The sequence below is a fragment of the Chlorocebus sabaeus genome, chromosome 5 (assembly GCF_047675955.1).
Source record: "Chlorocebus sabaeus isolate Y175 chromosome 5, mChlSab1.0.hap1, whole genome shotgun sequence".
Taxonomy (NCBI): Eukaryota; Metazoa; Chordata; class Mammalia; order Primates; family Cercopithecidae; genus Chlorocebus; species Chlorocebus sabaeus.
In genome coordinates this window covers 29,265,783-29,281,604 of record NC_132908.1, presented here as the reverse complement: position 1 = coordinate 29,281,604, position 15,822 = coordinate 29,265,783, and the positions used below count along the sequence as shown (strand labels likewise).

The 15,822-nt window shown below is 34.2% G+C and overlaps 1 pseudogene; it reads left to right on the top strand.

Annotated features, from left to right (window-relative positions):
• LOC140711617 (angiogenic factor with G patch and FHA domains 1 pseudogene) lies at positions 1-6,747 on the top strand (annotated as a pseudogene).
• The last annotated feature ends 9,075 nt before the right edge of the window (positions 6,748-15,822 follow it).

The following is a 15,822-nucleotide window of genomic DNA, read 5'->3' as shown; positions in this document are numbered from 1 at the left end:
ATGGACTTGGTCCCAAACAGGTAACCCCACTGACCACAAGAAAAACAGCCTAGATCCTGAGCATTCAGCTCCTGTCTTCACACAACAGACACCATCTGAGTCTCATCAAAGCCTGGTTGTTTCCCAATATCCACCATCGAGACACATTCCAGAGCAGCCTCTCAAAATTGCCTAAACGAGATGGGACAAGATATGGTGGAGCTCCAGGCTCAGGACAGTTGCCTCATCCCTTCCTACTGAGAAGTCTGTATCTGCTGGTTAGGGCTCCCAGACTATAGAAGGCTTACTGTATGTCCCACCAAGTATCCCCCAAAAGGACCTTCTTGTTTTTCCCTCTTCTAAGAAAAGCATGCAGGAATGAGACCTTCTGTGTTAGGGAGTACTTGCCCTCTGCTCTCCAATTACTTGGTTGACTGATGAACGGATGCCTGAGGAGGGGAAAAATTCGGAGAAGAGACTGTTCTGAGTGAGTCTGTGTTTTCCCAAGTGTGCTGTCTGTGCAAATAGTGGACCCCTAAAAATTATCCAGTGGTAGACAGACACTGCCTAACAAAATTGTCTGCATTTAAATAGCATTTAAATGAAACTTATAATACCATTATATATTGATATCATATTATCGTATAAAATTTATTTGACATATAAACCATTTTGATATGTTATAATATCATAAAGCAGATTCACACAAGAGCAGATAATATTCTTAGGTTCTATTAAGTTTATATGTTAACATTGTTACCATATTTAACTCAATTTTCTTATAAAATTACCTAACAAAATTTTTTGTTATATCATAATACATATGAACTATAACATCACAGTATATTATGATGTCACAATACACATGAATTATGATGTTAAAATATATTGGGATGTCACAATGCACACAAATATGATGTCATAATGTATTGTGATATCACCATGAATTATGATGTCATAATATATTGTGATGTTATTATGCATATATTATGATGTCTTGATATACTGTGACATCATAATGGTCGTGAATTATGATATAATATATTGTGGTGTCATAATATGTACCAATTATAATATCATAATACATCATGATGTCATAATATTGTATTATGACAAAATTTTGTCAGGTAACTTTATAAGAAAATTAAGTGAAATTTTGTAACAATATTAACTTATAAAGAAGTTTACAGTCACGGTGAAAGTTGAAATAGGAACAGGCATACATGGTAGAAGTGGGAACAGGAAAGATGGGGGAGAGATACGCCTCACTTTTAAACCACTAGAACTTGTGAGTACTTCTTATGACAAGGGCAGCACAAAGCCCTGAGAAATCCATCCCCATGAATCAATCATCTCCCACCAGGCTCACCTGTAACTTTAGGAATTAAAATTCAATATGAGATTTGGAGGAGACATCTAAACTATATCATATGACCATTAGAAAAACAGATGAAACAGATTCACACTTTCTACTGTCCAGATACTTTCATTCCAGAGCAAATGGCTAAATAATTAAATTCAACATTCTGTGGGCAGAAAAGAGAAGGGAGGTGTACAGGGGACTTTGGCTACATTTGTTCCACTTCCCTTATGTTGTTGTTGTGAGTTCTGATGTTATCACCTGAAGGGCTATTCATGGACAGAAGAATCATTGCTATTGTGATTATTCCTATTTCTTTAACTATAGTAAAAATAAATTTTTTAGTTTATTATATAATATTCCTAAAGAACTCTAAGAGGTTTAGTTAAATTTCTTGTTATTGTGTGTTATAAAAAGTGACAGGGAAATGGCTAAATAGATTGAAATAGTACATGCTAAATATACATTGTATTAACTCATGTGTACATGTTTTCCAAATACAGACTTACTCAAACATTGATGCCTTCTCTAGCCTCTGTAAACTTTACAGAGCCAGCTGAGAATAACATGTTTCTGAATGGTGATTGGTGGTTTTCACTTTGGGCCAAAAGTATTTATGTTGTGGTAAGCATGTTGGGTGTCAGGAACTCTGTGTGCTGTGCCTACTTTCTCTAGCTAGTGCCACTACAATGGATGTACTGGAAGAAACATCAGCATCAAGAGGAGACTTTTGAAAGAAGTCAATTCATGGACCCCTTCCAAACCTGCAGAATCACATTACTAAGAGAGAGGCCTGGAATTGGAAATGATTTATATGTACATTGAAACTTGAGAGGCAATTCTTAGCTAAGTGTTTCTCAGCCTAGGCTTCCAACCATAATCACATGGCCACTTTAAGGATAATACCATCATCAGTGCCCTCCCCATGGATTTTGTCTGTTGATCTTGGTGGGCAATACATATGATTTCAACTAGGAAGTCAAATTGTCCCTCTTTGATGATTACATAATATTACACCTAGAAAAATCTAAAGACCACCCAAAACTTCTAGATTTCATAAAAGAATTTAATAATATTTCAGGATACAAAAATCAATGTACAAAAATTAGTAGCATTTTTATACACTAATAATGAACAACCTGAAAATCACATTAAAAAGTCAACTCCTTTTACAATAGCTGGAAAAAAGGTGAAATAACTAGAAATACAATTTATCGTATAGGCTAAAGATATCCACAAGGAAAACTACAAAACATTGATGAAATAAATTGTACATGACACAAACAAATGAGAAAAACATCCTATGCTCATGGATTGGAAGAATTATTATCATCAAAATGACCATACTTCCCCAAACAATCAACATATTAAATGCAATTCCTATCAAAATGCCAATGTTATTTGTCACAGAATTAGAAAAATATTAAGTTCACATAGAATCACATACTAGAAGGCTTTAATAACCAAAACAGCATGGTACTGATATAAACAGATGCATAGATCAATGCAACAGAATAGAGAACCTAGAAATAAAGCCACAAATCTACACAAAACTGATCTTTCACAAAGTCACCAAAAACATAACTGGGAAAATGACATCCCAGTCAACAAATTGCACTGGAAAAATTATATTGCCATATGCAGAAGTACAAAATGTGACCTGTCGCTCTCACCATATACAAAAATCAACTCAATATGAATTAAAAGACTAAAATGAAGACCTAAAATGATAAAAATTCTAGAAGAAACCCTATGATAAACTCTTCTGGACATTGGCCTGAACAAAGAATTCATGAGTAAGATCTCAAAACCAGATGAAACAATAAGAAAAATAGACAAATGGAACTTAAACTAAAAAGCTCCTGAAAAAGAGCAGTCCTATTGCCCACTCTTACCTTTAACCTGTTTCCTGGTACATTCTCTCTCCCCACTTGGTTTCTGACAGGACCCCTCTCCTCCCTACTGTCCCCAGAACCACTCTCTGTTTCTCCTGGTCAGCCTCCTCCCTACTTGCTTCTCCCTCCCCATCTGGAATCTCCCGGTTCCCATGGGATGCCCCCCATCCCGGGGCCCAGACAAAACAGACAAAATTATTTTAAATGGGAACATGTGAATTCCATTGAATTCAAGACAGCAGTAATTCATCTGGTCATATTGTAAAGAATTATGAAATGATAATAGCAACTATCAATTTAAAGTGTTAACTAGGATTAAAAATGCCCACTATTTCACCACCTGCACCACCACCATCAACAACAAAACCCCGTTATACCTAACAAACTAGTACAGTTGCAGGATACAAAATTAACATGAAAATCAGTTGCATTTTGATACAGTAACAGCAAAATATTCTGAAAAAGGAATAAACAAAACAATTCCATTTACAGTATTATCAAATAGAATGAAATAATTCATTAAATAGAACGAGTTTAACCAAGAATATTAAAGATCTGCATACCGAAAACTATAAAATGTTGATAAAAGAAATTGTAGAATACAAAAATGGGAACTATATCCTGTGTTCATGGATTCTAAAAATTAATATTGTTAAAATATATATACTACATGTAGTTATCTACATAGTTAAATAAATTTCTTTTTTAATTATTATGCTTTAAGTTCTAGGGTTAAATTTCTGTCAAAATTGTAATGCCATTAAAATAAATGTAGAACAAACAATTGTAAAATTAGTATGGAGGCACAAAAGAATCCAAATAGCCAAATACTGAGAAGAACAAACGGGCTGAAAGCCTCAAATTTCCTGATTTCAAACTATTTTACAAAGCTATAGTCATCAAAATAGTATAGTACCTACATAAAAACCAATGAAACAGAATGCAGGAGCCAGAAATAGACTCACACATATATAGTCAACTGTTACCACAGAATTAGAAAAGAAATAGAAAATGACATCAAGAAATGGTGTACAAAAAACTAGATATGTGCTCACAAAAAGTGAGCTCTTCTCTTATATCATCCCAAAACTGAGTTTAAAATAAATTAAGAATTTAATTTCAGTTCTGATAAGAACTGAAATCGTGAATTTTCTATAAAAAATATTGAGAAATCTCCTTGACACTAGTCATGGCAATGATGTTTTCGATTCGACATAAAGAACACAAGCAACTAAAGCAAAAATAAAAAAGTGGAACTGTATCAGAGTAAAAAGTTTCTGCACAATAAATAAAACAATCAATAAAATACAGAGATAGTATATTGCATGGGAGAGAATATTTGTAATCCATATGTGGGATAATATGATACTATCCAAATTATATGTCACACTAATCAATATGAAAAAAAACCCCACAGCAGAACAAAACAAAAACCAGTTTTATTATTGATTGAACAAAATATCTAAATAGCTTTTTTTCATAGACTTAAAAACGGACAGCATATATATAAAAGCATTCTCGACATCACCAATTATCAGAGTAATTAAAATCAAAATCACAATGAAATACCACATTATCGTGGTGTTAGCATAGCTATTATAGAAAAGTCAAAAGATAAAAAGTGTTAGAGTGAAAAGAAAAGAGAATATTTGTACACTGTTGCTGAGCGTGTCCATTGGTGCAGCCATTGTTAAAAAAAAGTATGGAGATTCCTTAAAATTTGTAAATTAGAAGTACCATTAATCCCAATTTGGAGTATGTAGCCAAAGGATATAAAAACAGTATAGCCAAGGGTATCTGCACTCTTCTGATACAAATAAATGGATAAACTGTGTGAGAGAGGTAATTTCAGCTGTAATAAAGAAATTAGTTTATTTACAACAATATTGATAAACCTTGAAGACATTATGCTAAGTGAAAGAGAAGAAAGACAAATACTGCATGATTTCATTTGCGGAATCAAAGAAAGAGAGAGTGACAAAGAAACAGAAAGAAAGAGAAAGAAAGAAAGAGAAAGAGAGAAAGAAAGAAAAGGAAGGAAGGAAAGAAGAAAAGAAAAGAAAAACTAAAAACAGAGAGTCAAATGTAGTTACCACGGGCTAGGAAGTGGGGAAAAGTGGGAAGAGATACACATCTCAAAGCACTCTATTTTACACCCTAAATGTATACACTTTTCAATGTGTAAATCATAGCTCAATAAATGTGGAAAAAATTTAAGAGTAATCAGCAGGTCCTATCTAGACACATGGAAACTTTATTTAAAACTCTCTTGGCCACTGTTTCTGGCTCAAGCCAGGAAGGGCCCGATCGCTTCTGGCCCCTTGACTTCTCCTAGGCTCCTCCTGCTGTTACTATAGCTGAGGAAGATGTAATAGTTCTCAGGAGTTTTCCGATTTCCAGACCTCGCAGATCGGGAAGGGCCATCAGCCGTCCCCTTGCTAGTTGTCCACAGCCCCGTTTGGCTCCAAGCAACCGTGTCAGGGCGTGTCCTGGTGGGGACCACAGGCTGCCTTTCGATACCTGCATTCCCGTGGCCTCTTGGCTCCCCAAGCATCCATTGTGGCCCCAGTGCAGTCCTCCTCACGTTACCAGTGAAGGGAACGTAAATGCAGAATATACTGAGGAGGAAAATGAGAAAAAAAAATTGGCCCATGTATTAGAGTGATTGTCATTGGATCACCTGTGTTTTATACAGGGTCACTCTTTATCATTACTGCTGTAAAACCTGCTGCAATTGAAAGAGAAAATGATCCTGAGCACGCTCTTTGAATCCCTGAAGTTGGTATCAGTAAGTTTCATGCAGAAATTTATTTTGACCATGACTTAAAAAGTTATGTCCTTGTAGATCAAGGCAGTCAAAAGGGGATAATTGTTAATGGAAAATGGATTGTTCAACTGGAAATTAATGTGACCCTTATGTACTTGAGCATAGTCATGAAGTGAAAATTGGAGAGACTGTGTTACCCTTTTACACTCACCCTAGCAGTGATACCTGGGTTGGCTGTGAACTACAAGTTAGAGCTCACCTTTGCCTTGATAAGAAAGATGAATTGTTAATTGGACTGACTCTAGTAAGGAGAAAAAATAGTTGAAAATAAGAAAATGATTAAAGAAAATACAAGTAAAATATGTTTACAGAAACAGACTATGAAGATAAATAGACATTGAAGAATCTAAAATATAAAAATAGAGGTGGAAAACATAGTGAGCAGATTGGAAGTGAAGGAACTTTCCAAAGAGATAATTCTCCTGCATTTGTTCTTTCTGAAATTACTGACAGCAACAAAAGTAAGATGTTGGAGAAGATGGGTTGGATAAAAGGTGAGGGCCTGGGGAAGGATGGCTGGGAATGAAAACTCTGATTCAGCTTCAGCTTCAGCGAACACGTGTAGACTTGGGGACAGGCAATCAATCCTCAATTGAAGATGTTCACCTTCTCCAAAACAAAAACAAACAAACTGGGACAAAGCATGAGATAGGTTTGCTGAAAACTTCCCAGAAACTAAACCTTAAAAGAAATGACCTAAGGATCATGCCTTGGGTAAAAGGGAACACAGAGTGCAGGTTAATCATAGAGGAAAACTCAAGCTTTCTTAAAAATAGAGTTTGGAAACTCTTATATATTTTATTTTATTTTATTTTTTGCAGAACTTTTATTCCCCAAAGAGTCTGTGGCACACAGGAACCGTGTCAGAGTTTACCCTTTCCTGGTTCAGAAATGTGTAATAAAGTCTGGTTTGCAGCTTGCAAAAATCACTTTTTAAACTAACAAATAGTGACTGAATCAAGTTATGCAGTTAGTGGACTAAAGTTTACAGGGCACAGATGAGTTTATCAAACTTCACTACTTTATTTTATCTTGTCATTTATGACATCCATATAAGCAGAAATCCATATAAGCAAAACTCATGTAACCACTAATAACTTAAATGTACATTTGTCTTTTTCTCCACATAGTCACAGTAAGATGCAGAGCAAGAGAAACATCAAAAGTTTATAAAACTAAATCTGACTATATGCATCCTTTTTTATGCCCTTTAGAACCTAGATAAAAGAACCTCTTATACTTGATATAACCTGAATAATATTATTGAAGAGCTAATAAACTAGTGACATATTGTAGAAAATTAGTGTTTTCCTGCCTTCCTCTGTGAAGAATCTGTTTATTGGTACTACATATTCAGCATTTTGTATTTGGCTTGTTTCATAGCTAACAAGATATTTAGATACGAACAACTGAGTAGAGTATTGAAATAGTGTGCTGGCATTTGTAGTTTTCATAAATATTATTGCAGGCAATGGAGTTGCACCAGAGAAATCTGAGTTCTAGTACAAAAGGAATACTTAGCGAGGACCTCAATTTTAAGATATTTATTGAAAATGTCCTCAATTGCAATACAAACATTATAAAAGTTTTTAAAACACTCTTTTCAGTAAATTGTAAATTAAACAAAAAATTTAAATGATAGCTTTTATGGAGGTAGGAAAATGCTAATGAAGTAGAATGGCAATTGAAGCCAAAAGATCTGAATTCAGGTGAACAATTTTGCCCATATTAGTTTTATGTTAAAGGAAACAATGATTCTGACCATGTACTATTTACTGCAGTAAAGTATTTCAGAAATTTGGGCATAATACATAATTTTCTAAAGGTAAAAAAGGAACCATATCCTACAAATTATTCCAAAACTGTCTATTGAAGAGTGGCATATCAAATGAAGAAACTTGGAATTTCTCATGAGGTGATAATCTATGCCATAGAAAATCTATGTAAAATATTTTATTCATGTATGCAAATGTTGATATTTCTGCTTTTCAGGAAAATAATGTGCTCTAAAAGCTTAATGCAGATAACTAAAATTACCAATAAGTTGCAAGAATTCATGAAATGCCTGATATAGTTGAAAGAAAAATATGGAAACTTCTCAGGACCAGAAGAAAATAAAGGTAATGATCCAAACAAGTATCAACTTAAGAAGTCAGTGCCGCATTCAGATGGATCTGATCACAAGGATGTCAGATCTCTGTGGGTTGTTCAGCTTCTGACAAGTCAAATGGAATAAACAGATAAATTGCCTGCTGGCATCTGGAGTGGGCTGTCTTCCACACGTGAGAACTAAATCATAAATTATGTTGCAGAAAAGGATATACACTACTAGCATGAAGCATTAGATAAATTATATGGCACATAAAACTCAGATATGAGGTTTATATTTAAATGTTTGCCAATATCATGAAAAAACAAGAAACCAAAATAATGTGGAAAAAACCTATGAGCTTGTCAAATCATATTTGGAAAAGAGGCAAATGGAAAGTAAAGTATTGAAAATGTAGTAAAAAATTTAATTTACGGCATACAAATTACGTTATTAAAATAGACTGAGCTAATAAGAAGACTAGTAAACTGAAATGTTGGGTACAATTAATGTAGTTATATACTCCATAGGAGGCAAATTAATACAAAATACTAATATATTTATTTATACTTGAAGACCAGATGAAAAGAAATAAAAAAAAACATTTGTTTTACTAGACTTTATAAACAAGAAGGCAATATTCAATGAATTGGTGGCTCCTAATTTTCAGAAATTAGAAACAAGGCATGAATCCCATCAAAGTTTAGAGTGTAATGAGTCAAAAAAAAAATAAGAAATACTTAAAAGAAGTAATGGTTTTGGTTATTGTGAATACTGCTTCAATAAACATGGGAGTGCAATTATCTTTTGGATATACTGATTTTATTTCCATTTGATATATACCAAGTGGTGAGATTGCTGGATCTTATATATGGTAGTTCTATTTATAATTTCTTGAAAAACCTCCATGCTGATTTCCCTAATGTTTGTACCAATTTACATTCTCACCAATAGTGTATAAGTGCCCATTTACAGATGACTGAAGAAAATGTTACACACACACACACACAAATAGGAATAATGTTCAATAATAAAACGGAATGAACTTCTGTCATTTATGTCAACGTGGATGAACCCAGAGGACATTATGTTAAGTGAAATAAGCCAATCACAGAAAGAAAAAGAGCACATGATGTCACTCATATGTGAAATCTAAAAAAGTTGATCTCATAGAAGAAGAGAGTAGAATGTTGGTTACCAGATGCTAGGGAGAATGAAGGAATGAAGGAATGGGGAGAGGTTTGTCAAAGTTACAAAGTTACAGTTAGACAGGGAGAATAAAGTCTAATGTTCTATTACACAGGGAATGCAGCTAATAATAAAGTACTATTTATTCTAACAGCTAGAAGAGAGGATTTTGAATTTTATGAGCACAAATAAATAATACATGTTTAAAGTGCTAGTTATGCAAATTACCCATATTGGATCATTGTACAGAATATATATGCATTGAAACATCACACTGTACCCCATAAACATGTACAATGATTATGTGTCAATTATAAATAAAATACGTCTTGAAAAAAGAATGATCAAACTGCCTGACACAGAAAAGAAGAAAAACTCTTAAAAGCAGTGAGATAGAAGACAGATAACCTGTGAAGCTGAGGGAAAATTCTAACCTTTGTATCAAGTTAGAAAATAGAAAAATTAATATCAATAAAATATTAAAATAAAAGCTTCTGGACAGCATACAATCTATTAACAGAGTGATAATGATAAGACAGCCTATAAAATAATAGAAAATATTATTAACAAGGAGTTAATATCCAAAATATATGAGACTCAACAGCAATAAAAATACATAAAAACCGAACTAAGGAGTGAGCATAAGACGTGAATAGACATTTTTCCAAAGAAGACACAAGGAAATGCTCAACATCACTAATTATCTGAAAAATGCAATCCAAAACCACATAAGATAGTACCTCATTCCATCTAGAATGACCATTGTCAAGAAGACAAAAGATAACAAAGTTAGATGAGGATGTGGGGAAAAAGGAACACTTACACACAGTTGGCATGAATGTAAATTTAGTACATTTTTTTGATGCTTTTTTTTAGAAATTTCATGAAAAACTATGGTTTCTCAAAACAAAAACAGAAACAAAACAAAAATGAAAAACCTAAAAATGAAACTGCGATCTAATCCTGTAATTTCACTATTGAGTGTACATTAAGAGGAAATCAAATCAGTATATTTAAGAGATATCTGCACTCCCATGTTTATCATGGCTCTATTGACAGTAGCCCAGATATGGAATCAATCTTAGTGTTCAAAACGGATAAATAGATAAAGCCAATGTGCTGTACATACACAACGGAATAGGATTTAACCACAGAAAGAATGAACTCCGGCGCTGCGGGCTGACGCCGGTCTCTGACGTACGCGACCCGCGCGCCCGGCCTTCCCGGCTGTCCAAGTACCCGACAGATGGGTGTCCTGCCGCAGACCCAGCTTCAGGAGCCCCCACCTTCCGCCTCCCAATAGCTCGGGGTTTTGCGGTCGCTGCGGCTGCTTCTCCTACTGCCGCAACTTGGAATCAAAAACGCTTCGTCGTGCTCTCAGGACAGAACCATGAACCCAGCGCAGCTGCGGTGCGTGAAGCTCCTCTTCCGCCGCCGGGCGCCGCCTGCGGAGCCTGCCGCGTCCACCTTGGCCTGAGCCCACCCGCAGGGCAGCGCCCAGTTGCTCCTGCCGGCGGCGGCCTGGTACTGACTGGAGCGGCGGGACACCTTCGGGGAGCGTGCGAAGGAGGAATCGCAGCCGCCACCTCCTCTCTCTCTCCCGGGGATGTGCAGAATTACCATGAAATTATGACTTGTCATCCTGCGAGGGACCAGTTGGAAAATTGGAGTCTAAAAATTGTTGCCACCATTTTAGCCCACCAGTTCCCCAATAGCTATATTTGGGTGATAAAGTGCTCCCGATCGCATTTGCACAAATTCAGCTGGCATGATGGTTTTCTGAAAAGTAACATATTTGGTTGTCCAGAATACAATATTACATATATTAATTTTATAACATTATATATTATATATGCACTATTGAACAACTACAGTGAATCAAGCACTGCTATAAGAATTTTGTATTCATTATCTCTCAAGAATTCTCTTTGAGGTAGGTTTCAGTATCTTCAATTAAGAGGCTAATTTATAAACTGCATGTATTTGAATAAGACTGAAACATGAAAGGCTTTTAAAATTACAATGTTGAATAAGGAAAGAGCATTATAGAAGTCTGTACAGCATGCATCTTTACAGAAAGTTTTAAAACTTACAAAGTTAAATAATGTATTATTTAGAGACACCTACATATGTAGTATAATTAATAATAAAAGTCAAAGGAATTATACTTTATCAAAACTGAGGATGAATGATGATTTTTCTGAGGTAGAGAGGCAAAGAGTTATATTTGGGAAAAACTGTAGACAATACAGACAGCTTCAAATGTAGGAGTAAAGTTTTATTAAGTAATTGATAGGTACAGGGTGTTGAATTTTTTTTTCTACACACACACACACAAACACACACACACACACACACATGATTTGGCCCTGTATATTCATGAATACCACATTTGTGAATTCAAACCAACCTTGAATAAAATGTAGTTAAGCACACAATGTTTACTTTTGTACTGAACACGTACAGACATTATTGTCATTATTCCCTCAGCAATACAAAACTATTTAAAACGCATTTATGTTCCATTAAATATAATAAGTAATGTAGAGATGAATCAAGTAGTATACAAGAGATTGTGTATAGGTTATATGAAAATAATCCTCTTTATATAAGAGACTTAAGCATCTAGGATTTTGGTATCCCAAGGGGGTCCTGGAACCAAACCCCTATACATACCTGTTTATCCATAAGGACAACCATATAAAGGACAACTGTGTGTGTGTATTTATATGTATAATTTTACACGTACAATTACATAATATGCTAGTGCTTAATATTATATTTTTATTATAAATGCTTGATATAAACAAGCATTAAGTTTCTATGGCATACAGTACAATATTTCATTTAGTCATCTTCCATCTCTACAACAACCCCCATGACACAAGTTTACCTATGTAACAAATCTACACTTTTACACCGGAACTTAAAATAATAGTTTAAAAAATGTCATTTTTCAAGATCCTATTGATGACATTAAGTGGACACTTACTGAATTATGTATTTTAGTGATGTTTAATATAAGCTAGTTTTGTATGGATTCATGCCGTCTCATTTTACTTTTTTGTTGTTGCTGCTTATGCTTTTTATGTCATATCCAAGAAAGTATTGTCAAGATCAAAGTAATAATCTCTCATATTGTAAAACATATTTGGAATATTTTTTCAAAAAAATGTATAATTACAGTTTTTACATTGAAATATTTAAGGTAGTTTTTATATACAGTGCAAGAGAAGCATCCTACATTGTTATTTTTTGTTTGGTGGATAGTCAGTTTTCCAACATCATTTGTTGAAAAGACTATTCTTTCTCCGTTGTGTGGTCATAGCAACCCGTGTGCGGGTCATCTGATTATGTTCACAAGGGTTTATTTTGGGGCTTTCTATTCTATTTCATTACCTCTTTGTCTTTATACTAGTACTTTACTGTTTTTATTTCTGTAACTTTGTGATAGGTTTTGAAATCAGAAAATATGATGCCTTCAACTTTATGCTTCTTTTCTAAACCTATGGTGGCTATTCATGGTGGCTTGAGATTTCATATACATTTTAGATTTCTTTTTTATGTTTCAGTAAAAACATACCATTGTAATTTTCCTAGGGATTACATTGAACTTGTGTGTCATGGTGGGCAGTATTAACATTTTAACAACATGAAGCCATCTGACTCTTGAACAAGAGTGGGTTCAAGGGTGTATTGCTTAAGTTCTGTGTATTTTGGGTTATGACAGTTTTCCTTCTGCTTTTAGTTACTAGTTTCATTTTGTTGTGGCCAGAAAGAATACATGTATCGTCTCAGTGTTTTTAGATTTAATTAACACTTGTTTTGTGTCCTAATGTATTGTCTATTCTTCAGTGTGTGTCATGTGATTGGGAATATTGTTTATTCTGCTATGGTTGACTGAAAAGCTCTATATATGTCTATTAGATTTAATTGGTCTTTAATGTTGTTCAGGTTTTCTTTTGTATTGATCTTTTACCTGTTTTGTCTATTTATTATTAAAAGTGGGGTATTAAAGTCTCCCACAATTATTGTGTTGATGTATACTTCTTGCTTTGCTTCTGTCAATATTTACGTATTTGGGAACCCCTATATTATGTGCCTATATATATTTAAACATGCTAGAGATTCCTGGCAAATAGATGCTTTTATCATTACATAATATTATTCCTTGTCTCTTTTGACAGTTTTAATCTAAGGAGTATTTAGGTTAAAATAAGTATGATGACCCTGTCCTATTTTGGTACTATTCACGTGGATTATCCTTTTTCATCCTATTTCTTTCAGCCTATTTGTTCCTTAGACCTAAAGTGAGTCTCTTAAAAACAGCATATTTTTGGATATTGTTCATTGTGAATCCATTTATGCATTTTATGCCTTTTGTATAGAACGTTTAGTTGATTTATCTTTAAAGTAATTACTGAATAAAAAGAATTTCCGTTCCCATTAAATTATTTTCTGTTTCTTTTAGTTATGGTTTTTTCTCCTTTTCCCTCTTACTGTCTTTTTTTGGTCATTGTTGATTTTGTAAGGACATATTTTGATTTCTTTTTTATTTTCTTTTGTGCACCTTTCATAGATAATTTTTGGTGATCACCAAGAGGAATAGAGAGTATATAAAACACTTTAAAATTATATCAATATATTTTATCTCATAACAACTTAACTTTGTGTACAAAAAATCACCTCTTTACATCTTTTCTTTACCTTATTATGTTAATACATTAAAATTTTCTTATTAATTTTACAACAGATTTTATATTGTGTATTTATTAACAAACATGCAAATTTTTAATGTTTTTCTTTTTACAATTTTATAACAGGTTCATGTGTATTTTATACACCATCATTATGATAATAGAAAATTCTCTATTTTTTTGTATATTTACCTTTAACAGAGAGTTCTATATTTTTATATGGTTTTATAATTAGCTGTCTAGCATTGTTTTATTTTTCAACATAAAAGTCTCCTTTTAGCATTTCTTGTATGGATGTTCTAGTGATGATGAACATCATGTATGTTTTTTAAATTTTAATAACAGGTGGACTTACTATGGCTATTGTACTAGTCTTTTCATATAACAGGTGGACTTACTATGGCTATTGTACTAGTCTTTTTATAACACTGTTATAAAAACTGTATGAATCTGAATAATTTATAAAGAAAATAAGTTTAATTGACTGACACTTTATACAGGCTTAACAGGAAGCATGACTAGGAGGACTCAGGAAACTTACAATTATGGCAGAAGGGAAAGGGAAAACAAGCAAGTCTTCACAATGGGGGAGCAGGAGAGAGGGAGAAACGGAAAGTGCCACACTTTTCAATCATCAGCTCTTATAAGTAGTCACTCACTCATGAGAACAGCATGGGGAAATCAAGCCCCATAATTCAATCACCTTTCATCAGGTTCCTCCCTTGACACCTGGGGATTACAACGTGACTTGAGATTTGGGTGGAACCACAGAGCTAAACTGTATCAGTTATATTGTTACTTGTGTTTCTTATTTATAGCTATTTTTTTCTAGCTTTCTCTCTTACAGCTTTTCTTGTGTCTCATGGATTCTTTTCTTTTGTGGTAATATGCTGTGGTTCCGTTCTCATTTTCTTTACTGTATCTCTACAGGTATTTTTCATGGTTATCAGGATGATTAAATAAAACCTCTTGAAGTTTTATTTTAAGCTGGTAACAAATTAACTTTCATTGCATACAAAATTTTCTCTCTTTGCATCTCTCCTCAAACTTAAATTACATTATATATTTATGAGTTTATATTTTTATGTAACATATTCATTAACAAAGGTTTATGATTGTTTTTGTGCTCTAGTCTTTCAGATTCCATAAAAGAAATAGAATGCTTTATGCACCATCATTTTGATGCTAGAGAATTATATATTTGTATATGTATATACCATTCTTAGGAAGCTATATCTTTACATAATTTTTTTTTAAGGCAGGGTCTCACTTTCTCACACGCTGGAGTGCAGCAGTTTGACCACAGCTCTGAAACCTAGAACTCCCAGGCTCAAGTGACCCTCCCACTTTAGCCTTTTGAGTAGCTGGAACCACAGGCCTGCAACATCATGCCAGTTAATTTTTAACATTTTTCATACAGATGGAGTCTCAACATGTTGCCCTGGGCTCAAGCAATTCTCCCATAGGGCTGGGATTACAGGTGTGAACCACCACACCTGGGCTGATTTTGCATTTCTGTCTGGCATCAAGATACTCTAGGATGTGAATAGTGGTTGTATATTGTATCTGAGTTGAAGTATAAATGGTGAGAAGAAAAGTTAGAATCAGGTGCCACAGGCAAATATAGAAGGGGACCGAATAGGTGGGGCATAAGTTTCCCTGAAGAATGTGATATGTGTTGGGTCCTGGTAGATGGAAAGTGAGCAGGGAAGAACATTTCAGAAAGAGAGAGGAGTGCAGGGGCCCAAAGCAGAGACAAATGGGAGGGTCAGTGGCAAATCTGGTAC